This window comes from Sus scrofa, chromosome 12, assembly GCF_000003025.6.
Source record: "Sus scrofa isolate TJ Tabasco breed Duroc chromosome 12, Sscrofa11.1, whole genome shotgun sequence".
NCBI lineage: Eukaryota > Metazoa > Chordata > Mammalia > Artiodactyla > Suidae > Sus > Sus scrofa.
Genome location: NC_010454.4, coordinates 46,401,059 through 46,411,674, shown reverse-complemented (window position 1 = coordinate 46,411,674; position 10,616 = coordinate 46,401,059). Strand labels below are relative to the sequence as shown.

General features: G+C 40.5%; 1 long non-coding RNA gene across 2 annotated transcripts in view; it reads right to left on the bottom strand.

Moving 5' to 3' along the window:
• LOC106505486 overlaps nucleotides 1–10,616 on the bottom strand; it is a 59,071-nt gene that overhangs the window by 41,038 nt on the left and 7,417 nt on the right. Inside the window, exon 3 of one of the 2 annotated variants that reach the window (XR_001299952.2) lies at nucleotides 272–1,010. The exons of the other annotated variant lie outside the window; for it this stretch is intronic. This is a non-coding gene — a long non-coding RNA (uncharacterized LOC106505486). Of the gene's footprint in view, nucleotides 1–271; nucleotides 1,011–10,616 lie in introns of those variants that run through there. 2 annotated transcript variants of the gene reach the window in all.

Sequence of the window (10,616 nt, the reverse complement as noted above, 5' to 3'; positions counted from 1 at the left end):
GAGTTGGGAGGCAACATAGAGTGATCAATTTCTGAAGTTGCCAAGGAAGCACATAAGTAATATCAATTATATCTACCTTCACTGTCATTTCATAAAAGAAATGTTTCAGGACTAAAAAAGGAAGGCTATAATCTCAGAATATCTAAGATACTCTTTTAAATGGAAAAAAAATCAGTATTATAAAAAAAAACCCTCAACATATGTCCTTATTTTTCTCATCTCATCATGGTTGACAGTCACAAACTTCATGAGCTTTATGTGGTGATGAAAATGAAAACAGCAGGGGATGGGGGCTGGCCAGAATGTTTGTTTCCAAGTGTCCTTTGCCCTTTTGGCATAGCCATTTGCATAGATCCAGATATATTATGAATCAGCCTATACTCTTCTCATATACCTAAATTTAAAATTGCACCTCCTTTATAACTTATCACTGACTTTCCCCATTTTCGTTCTTTCTTCTTCTTCTTTTCCCATAAGAGCCTCTGCTTCACTTTCCCACACAACTGGGGTGGGTTATGGGAGAGGCAGCCCTGGACAGAAGCATCTCTGATGTCTCTGCTGTGCTCTCATTCCATCTTAGAAAAAAAATTTTTTTTTCGTCTAATCTTGCAAGAGCTAAATGTGCCACAGCACACGTGCGCAACATAGAGAAGGAGAAAGGGAGAGGGAGGGAGGGAGGGGGAGAGAGAGAGAGAAGGAGAGAGAGAATCTTCTGCCAGACAGGTGGTAAAAAGCCCCTTGTTGCCTTAGAAGAAAAGAGAAGAAATGAGCAGAATGTATGAAATCTTAACGATCTGGTTGCTAAGAAGAACAGACACATCCTCCTGCTAGAGTCCTCTTTGCTTCCTTGGAAATATCAGCATGAAATGGAGAGAAAGGAGACCACTGAAGACTGGTTTACAGATTTCTCTGTCTTCTTGAAGGCCCCAGCAGGGTTTGCGGGGAAGACTTCAGATCTCGTACCTCATTCGGGACTTCTCAGACTGGAATTTGGAAGCCCTATAAAAATGCTGTAAGGATAAGATAGGAGGATTGTGAAAATAGGAAAGGTTAGATCAATGAAGTTAAGGACTTCCTGTTGTGGCTCAGTGGTTAATGAACCTGACCAGGATCCATGAAGGGCTCGATCCCTGGCCTCACTCAGTGGGCTGGGAATCTGGTGTTGCCATGAGCTGTGGTGTAGGTCACAGAAGCAGCTCAGATCCGGCATTGCTGTGGCTGCGGTGAAGGCTGGCAGCTACAGCTCTGATTCAACCCCTAGTCTGGAAACTTCCGTATGCTGCGGGTGCGGCCCTAAAAAAGACAAAAGACAAATAAATAAACAAATAAATAAATAAAGATAATGAAGTAGAAGCCTAAGGACTATGAGGAAGAAATAGAGCTCAGGCAATGGTGAGTTGGGATAGTTTAAAATCAAAGAGGAAACAGAAGAATTTACATATCTAACTGGACTTGGAATCAAGTCAGGAGACCTGAGTTCCAGTCTTGGCTGTGTTACCTTGGGCAAGTCTTTTTCCCTCTCTTGGGTCTTTGGAAAATGAGGAGGTAGGATTAGGGATAAATTTCATCTTAGCTTGAAAATTCTATGATTCTCAAAAGATTCCCATATAGTTCAGTTAAATGCTGGAAGGAGTTGGCAAGAAAGACTGAATATGTAACACCTTTGCCCCACCTAGTAGAATTATGAATCAGCTTTGTACTAGGACATATAATAATCATGAGAATTACAAGTCGTCAAGAAAGAGTTTCTTCACCCTTATAAAATGCAGTGACCTTGTACATTAGCACAGACAGGAAACTTAACTAGTTTTAACAGAGTACAGCAACATTCCAAATGATCTTTGCCTTTCATTTTGCCTTACTGTTTTGAAAAAAACAAACAGTCTATATTAAAAACTATGTCTGTTATTTGAAATCAGAGGTTCAGGAATGAGGTCAGTATCACTCCACTTCTGACGACATACGGAGAATTTATTTTGCTGAGTAAAGGGAACTTAAAACAATCTTAGTTGGAAGGCCTTTTGAAAATGTCACAACATGGAGTTCCCATTGTGGCGCAGTGGTTAACGAATCCGAGGTTGCGGGTTCAGTCCCTGCCCTTGCTCAGTGGGTTAACGATCCGGCGATCCGGCGTTGCCGTGAGCTGTGGTGTAGGTTGCAGACGCGGCTCGGATCCCGCGTTGCTGTGGCTCTGGCATAGGCAGGTGGCTACAGCTCTGATTCGACCCCTAGCCTGGGAACCTCCATATGCCGCGGGAGCGGCCCAAGAAATGGCAAAAAGACAAAAAAAAAAAAAAAAAAAGAAAGAAAGAAAATGTCACAACACTCCTTGAGATAATTTCAGATATCCTATAGTACTGCAGAATTGGAGCTAAGAATTGCTGCCCTAAATATTTGCTTGTCCTTCTGATGATCATAATCACCAAGTATTACTTTTTGCCAAAGGGTCTGCATAGATAATATCCTGTGGTTGCAACAACCCTAACAGGAAGGTATCAGAAATCCAATTTTATAGATGAGGAAATTGAGGATTGATTAGAGAAAGAAAATAACGTGTTCAAACTCATACAACTAGCAGGAAGTGTAGTTGGGATTCAAACCCAAAGTAGTCTGACCCTGACCCCAGAGTTCATGGTCCTTCCTCTACACTGAACTGTCTTAGAGCCAAAGCATAAGGATAAAGAACTGGAATGTGACTGAGAACATCCTACTTCTTTAGGAGTTTGGGTTGGGGCTTGTAGCAGAGATATTCATCATTCATTCAATATCCTTGTTTTTTTGTTTTGTTTTGTTTTGTTTTTGTCTTTTTGCTATTTCTTTGGGCCGCTCCCGCGGCATATGGAGGTTCCCAGGCTAGGGGTCGAATCGGAGCTGTAGCCATTGGCCTACGCCAGAGCCACAGCAACGCAGGATCCGAGCCGCGTCTGCGACCTACACCACAGCTCACGGCAACGCCGGATCGTTAACCCACTGAGCAAGGCCAGGGATCAAACCTGCAGCCTCATGGTTCCTAGTCGGATTCGTTAACCACTGCGCCACTACGGGAACTCCCATTCAATATCCTTGTGCTCTTCACATTTCCCTGTACTCTTGCCGTTTGCTAGCCCATTGGACTAGTTCTAGTCAAGGGGCCATCGATAGAATTAATGGTGTCACTTCTGGACCAAGCAGAGCAGAATGGGTGCATGCTCCTTAATTTCTTTCTTCCTCTGACATGTCAACTGTGGCTAAATGTTAATGCATCTGTCAGCATGGAATTCAGAATAACACGGTGGAACAGAGCTACTTGCTCACATGTAAGTGAGAAAAGGACCCTTGCGTTAAAATCCTAGACTTCAGGGTTCATTTGTTACTGCAGCATAACTTAGGCTATTCTGACTAAGACAGGTATATTCATTGGCATAATTCAAAACTCATAAAATTTTCATTCTAATAAGAATTCAGGAGAAAGTTTAATCTAATTTAATGAGACAAGGTTTAATTTCAAGCAAGTTCATAATAAACCCTGCTCCTCCCACCAGGGACCCTGAATTATATAAAATACTAAATAACCTGTGATAAAATCATATTTTTCCCTTTGAATAGTCTTACATCTTTTGACAACACATCTTTAAGGAAATTAGGCAGCAGTAGTGCAAGCCAGAAAAAATAATTAATTTGTTTCATTTTATTAAAGAAGATAAATTATACTCAATCTCATGCCAGTGACTATAGAAAACAAAAATCTATAATTAAGTCAATAACAAATTCCTTAACATTCAGGTAATCTTTTTTCAAGAGCCTGTCTCTGTGTCAAGCTTTGTTATACGCCTAACAACTTAGATCATGGGTAGTTTTCGCTTATGTAACACTAGAAAACACGAAGGACACTACTGTGAATTCCCAAAAACCTGAGTTCTCAGAGAACTGTGTACACATTAAGAAAAAATTGGGAGTTCCCATGGTGGCGCAGCATTAACAAACCCAACTAGTATCCATAAGGACAAGGGTTTGATCACTGGCCTTGCTCAGTGGGATAAGGATCTGGCATTGCCAAGAGCTGTGGTATAGGCTGGAAGCTACCTACAGCTCTGATTTGACCCCTAGCCTGGGAACTTCCACATGCTGCCGGGGTGGCCCTAAAAAAAAAATAATAATAATGGAGATCTGGTGTATCTGCCAACAGATTCTTATATTAAAGTGTTGCTGTGGAAACGCATGGATTATTTGTCTTTATTTCTTCAGACAATCTTGGTAGTAACAACAGTACCAGCCTCTGTTTAAATTATAGGTATCGGAGTTCCCGGCGTGGCGCAGTGGTTAACGAATCCGACTAGGAACCATGAGGTTGTGGGTTCGGTCCCTGCCCTTGCTCAGTGGGTTAACGATCCAGCGTTGCCGTGAGCTGTGGTGTAGGTTGCAGACGTGGCTCGGATCCCGCGTTGCTGTGGCTCTGGCGTAGGCCAGTGGCTACAGCTCCAATTCGACCCCTAGCCTGGGAACCTCCATATGCCACAGGAGCGGCCCAAAGAAATAGCAAAAAGACAAAAAAAAAAAAAAAAAAAAGAAATTATAGGTATTAATGGCAATCTCTTACATTTTCAAGTTACCTTATAGCTTATAAACATTTTACACATATCTTGTTTGATTCGCACAAGCCCTCTGTGAGACAGATAGGGATGTCATTATTTATGACGTGCAACCGAAGATGCTAAAGTTCAGAACGGTTAAGTGATGGATCCAAGGTTACACAGCTTGTATGAAGGAGTCACTCCTCCCATTACCCCAACTTTTGGATCCACATAAGTATGACAATTGCTCTCTTTTGTACAGGACAATCATTCAGCTTTGTGGGTAATTGCTGTATGCCAGTAAGAATGGAGATAGAAGATGAGAAATTCAACTATCACATACAATTTTCAGACTTTTCAAAACTGAGTTCTCTGAGTTACCTAAAGTATAGTGACATCATACAATAATTACATAAGTACTTACTCTGTACTACCCTAAATACCTTACGTATAACTCAATCTTTATAACAATCAAATAACAAGGGTCCTATTTTTATCACACTCATTTTATAAGGGAGGGAAACTGAGGCACAGAAATTTAAGTCATATGTCCTGGGTCACACAGCTTGTTAGTGGCTAAATCAGAATTCAGACCAATGTGGATAAATTTAGACCAAATGGTTCCTGGGTCCTTAACCATTAAGTAAAATTGCCTCTTAGATTAAGAACTAACTTGCATACTACTTCCTATATGGCAGGAACAAACACATATAAACTCATTTAATCCCTATTAGTGACACATACAACGTTTTAATTCAAATAGAAATTAGATACAGAGAGATAGAGAAGAAAAAGAGGATGGGTTCAAAAAAGAGGGAGAGGAGTTCCTGTCATGGCTCAGCGGAAATGAATCTGACTAGTATTCATGAGGACGCAGGTTTGATCCCTGGCCTCACTCAGTGGGTTAAAGATCTGGCATTGCTGTGGCTGTAGTGTAGGCCAAAAGCTGTAGCTCCGATTCGACCCTTAGCCTGGGAACCTCCATACGCTGCAGGTGCAGACCTATTAAAAAAAAAAAAAGACAAAAATTAAAAGAAAATTTTTAAAAGGAGGGAGAGACAGACAGACAAGAAGAACAACTTAAAAGTGGCTGAAAGGAGGCCTGCCATTCAACTCAAAGAACACGTGCCCTGATGTGACAATGAGATGAGGAGGAAATCGAGTCCCCTTGCCAGTCCAAGTTCCCTTGTGGCTCTCAAAGTGTGAGCATCTTGTGTGCTGAGGGTGAATCTAGTGTTCATGGATTTGCCAACTATTTCATTGATCAAAGAAGCACAATCTCTTCCCACACTGGAATAAAAACTTGTTCTGCTGTGCTTATTAAAAGGAGGTGTTTGGATCTCTGTGAAGTGATGTTTTCCCAAGGAACTTCCAAGGATAGTTCTAACTGTAATCAATTTTTTCCTGACTTTGGAACTTAAACCCTGAGTAAGCCGCAATCCACTTGTATCATTGAACATGACCAGGGCCAAAAGGAGTAGCTGGATTCCTGCAGATTGCAACACAACTCTGCTGTGTATGTTCAACGTTGCTCATGGAAAAGTTTCAGCTCTCAGATATACATGAAGTTACCAGATGTACAAACAATTGCTTCAAAAAACAGCCCTCTCCTCCTCGCTCAGCCATTAGTGAGCTGCTCAGCTCAAGAATGTCACATGATCATTCAGAAATTCCACACTAAGGGACTAGACCAAAAGATAATCTCTAAGATCCTGTGAGCCCTTGTATTACATGACTGACACTTAAAAAAAAAAAAAATCTAATAGTAACGAACCTTAGGAAGCCTTACTACCTCCTTGTGTGTCATTTTTTTTTTTTTTTTTTTGTCTTTTTGCTATTTCTTTGGGCCGCTCCCGCAGCATATGGAGGTTCCCAGGCTAGGAGTCGAATCGGAGCTGTAGCCACTGGCCTACGCCAGAGCCACAGCAACGCGGGATCCGAGCCGTGTCTGCAACCTACACCACAGCTCAAGGCAACGGTGGATCGTTAACCCACTGAGCAAGGGCAGGGTCCGAACCCACAACCTCATGGTTCCTAGTCGGATTCGTTAAGCACTGCGCCACGACGGGAACTCCTTTGTGTGTCATTTTGCAAACTATTTGTTCCTTTTGCAACAGATTCTCATCCCAAAATAGGTCATTTTTCATTCCAGCTGTCATTCTGTAGGTTTTATAGGCAGTGCAAGGCGTTATTTAAAATATTCCGCCTAAGAGGATATAAACTTTGCTGCCGCTAAAGAATTATAGCCTTGAATTCCTGAATTTTATAGTTATGGTACTCATAAAAGCCTTTAATAACAAACTTGGAAAACACCAGGCTAAAGGACTTTGCCCCCATCTGACAAGTGTATCACATTTGTCTTTAAGGAAATATTTAACGATTTATTAACAATTTCATTCTGAAAAGATTTCTGCACAATCTTGTTCAATCACTCCAAATACAGGAATAAGGTTTTATGATTTCACAATGCTATTAGTCATTTAATTAAGGCTTTTATCATGGATCCTTATTTACCATGTTGAGTGGTCATCATTTTCTACCTACAAATATAAATGTGCCAATGTGAAAACTTAACATCTGCATACCTACGGGCCTAAGAAAAATTTCCTAAGTATATTCTATTTGTCAAAGCCTAGAGTAAAAGTACCCATAAAACCAAACCATTCACAAATGGAATATCCACAGCAGTTACTTTGCTGCAAAATGAAAAATGACATACAATAACACTCAGCAATTTATAAATCTTCAGGTTTATTATTTAAACTGATGTCTTAAGTACTTGAGTTTCAAAATAGTTTCACTTCTGTTATAGCTTTTGATTCTTAAGCTTACAAAGCCTGAATTATTAGTCTCTGGAAATAGACTACCTGAGTATAGATCCTAACTCTACCACTTTACTAGCTGTGTGATGATGGACAAGTTACCTAACGTCTCTGTTCCCACTCTTCTTCATTTAAAAGATAGGGATAGTAATAGACTGACCTCCTGATGTATGGTTGCTCTGAGGATTAAATGAACTAAGACATGTACATTGTAAGATCCGTGACAGAGTAAGCACTCATTACATTTTAGCTATTATGGCTACTATCCCACCATTCAGAAGACGAAACTGAGCCTCAGATTAAAATATTGTTTACACCTATAAATAGGAGTTGGGATTTAAAAACCAGGTCTCATGGACTTCAAATCATGGCCTCCTTTCCTAACTCTATGCTGCTTTTCTTATTTAACATAGGAAACCAGGTTTTCTAACAGAGGGCTTTTTAGGAACATGTTCTTTTCTTTATTTAGTTCTAAAAAGAGAGAACAATTTTTTCATCTAATTTCAGGCTGAGATGCATATTATCTTCTTTTAGTTTTTTTATTTGCCCTGTGAATGTATTCAGTTTTGCTTTTATCTGATGAAATTAGTCTTCTTGGAACAAGGAAGAAAGAAAATTAAATGAAAGATAAAATGAAAAAGATGCACAAGTGGAAATCTGATGAGAAAATATCATAAAAGATATACATTTAGAAAAGGTGGATTTGAGTCACCAGCTCCTGCATGTTAACTTTATCTCTGAGGTTTTTATGCTTGGTCTCGAGAAACACCTCTGAATGAAATGATGCAATTTGTAGCAACATGGAGGGACTTAGAAATTATCATACGAAGTGAAGCAAATCAGACAGAGAAAGACAACTATCATATGAAATCACTAATATGTGTAATCTAACAAAAAATGATACAAAAGAACTTACAAAACAGAAACACTCAGATTTTGAAACCAAATTCGTGGTTACCACAGGGGAAATGTGGAAAGAGGGATAAATTAGGGGGTTGGGATTGACATATACATACTACTACATATAAAATAGATAGGTAACACGGACCTACTGTACAGCACAGGGTCATCTACTCAATACTGTATAAGGACCTATATGGGAAAAGAATCTGAAAAGGAATGGATATATATGCAGTTACAGCTAATTTACTTTGCTGTATACCTGAAACGAACACAACTTTCTAGGTCAACTATATTCCAATGAAATTTATTTTATTAAAAAGGAAACACCTCTAAAAAGAGTACAAGAATACCATAATTATTACACTTAAATATTTGCTAAAGTTAGTAAAGAATGTAGTTCATGAACGAAAGAATTAAAGAAAGCTCTGGTTTCATCCATTGCAGCATTAAGGAAAACCAGTCTAACAGCATTCCTAAAAGGAAACCAGGATCTGTAGCCTCGAATAGTGTTTATTTTCTCTCAGGTCTAATTTCTTCTTTTACATTTCTATCATTTTCTCTTCCTTTCTTTTCCTTTCAATAGTCACCTCAATCTTTCTGTAATCCCACAATTTCAGTTTGGGTGATCAACAGGTGATCATTTTATAAAAATGATTAGTGCAAAGAGAAGCATTTTCAGGAATTCCCATCGTGGCTCAGTGGTGAATGAATCTGACTAGGAACCATGAGGTTGCAGGTTCAATCCCTGGCCTCACTCAGTGGGTTAAGGATCTGGTGTTGCCATGCGCAGTGGTGTAGGTTGCAGATGCGACTCGGATCCCGAGTTGCTGCAGCTGTGGTGTAGGCCGGCAGCTGTAGCTCCGATTCGACCCCTAGCCTGAGAACCTCCCTCCATATGCCGTGGATGTGCCCTAAAAAGCAAAAACAAGATAAACCAGAGAGAAGCATTTTCAAAATAGCCGGGCTAGGGCCTCCTTGTGGCTACATCACAGCATTATATCAGTGCCTTATTTTGTGGCTGTTCACAAGGATCTGGCAAAAGGAAAGAAACATGGGGGCAGTTTCCCTGCATGTTCCAGAATAAGGTCTCAACCCCTCTGCGAGCAGAGCTGGCCCTCCATGTTTGGCTCCTGCCTTCATGCTCTTTCGTTCTGGTCATGCTCATTTTCTTCAGCTCCCACACAGAGACTTGCTGCCTTAAATTCTTCATGTGAGCCATTACCTCCAAGTTGAATGCCTTTCCTCAGTCATTATTATTATTATTATTTGTTTATTTATTTTTTTCATTTTCTAGGGCCGCTCCCTCGGCATATGGAGGTTCCCAGGCTTGGGGTCTAATTGGAGCTGCAGCCGCCGGCCTACGCCAGAGCCACAGCAACTCAGGATCTGAGCCACGTCTGCGGCCTACACCACAGCTCACGGCAATGCCGGATCCTTAACCCACTGAGCAAGGCCAGGGATCGAACCTGCAACCTTATGGTTCGTGGTCAGATTCACTAACCACTGCGCCACAACGGGAACTCCAGTCATTATTATTTAACAAACTCCTAACTGTCCCAAATTTGGATGATCTGTCTTCTCATCCAAGGAGCTCTCCATAAAGCTCCCAGTCTGACCTAACTTATTCCTCTTCCATCCCGTTCCTTACACCATGCAAACCTCTACCAGAGCCTAATGGTAAGAGTTAGGATTAGGATTAGAGTGATTCACCTCCAAAATATATCCTATGTTCATCCATTTTTTTTCCATCTCCACGGCTGCCCTCTTGATCCAGGTCAACTTTCACCTTTTGCCTAGACAAATTAGAGCCTCCTAAGAGGCCTCTTGCTTACATTCCCATCTCCCTTCAGTCCATCATTTACATGCAGCTAGAGTGATCTTTTTAAGACGGCGTTAAGGATCCAGTGTTGCCACAAGCTGCAATGTAGGCTGCAGATGCAGCTCAGATCCAGCATGGCTGTGGCTCTGGTGTAGGCCAGCAGCTGCAGCTCCAATTCGATCCCTAACTCGGGAACTTCCATATGCCACAGGTGCAGCCATAAAAAAATTTTTAAAAAATCATGGAGGATAATGTGAAAGAAAGAGTGTGTGTGTATATATATATATATATATATATATTACTCTGCTGTACAGCAGAGATTGACAGAGCATTGTAAATCAACTATAATAATTTTTTTAAAAAATTAGGTATAACAAATGAGATGAAAACCCATGTACTTACCACCAGTTTAGGAAATATAACATTGCCAATACCTTTGAAGCTGGCTGTGTCTCTTTCCCAAAGGTGAATGCTACCTTGAATTTGGTGTTTATTATTATTCTGTTGTTTTAAAAATAAATT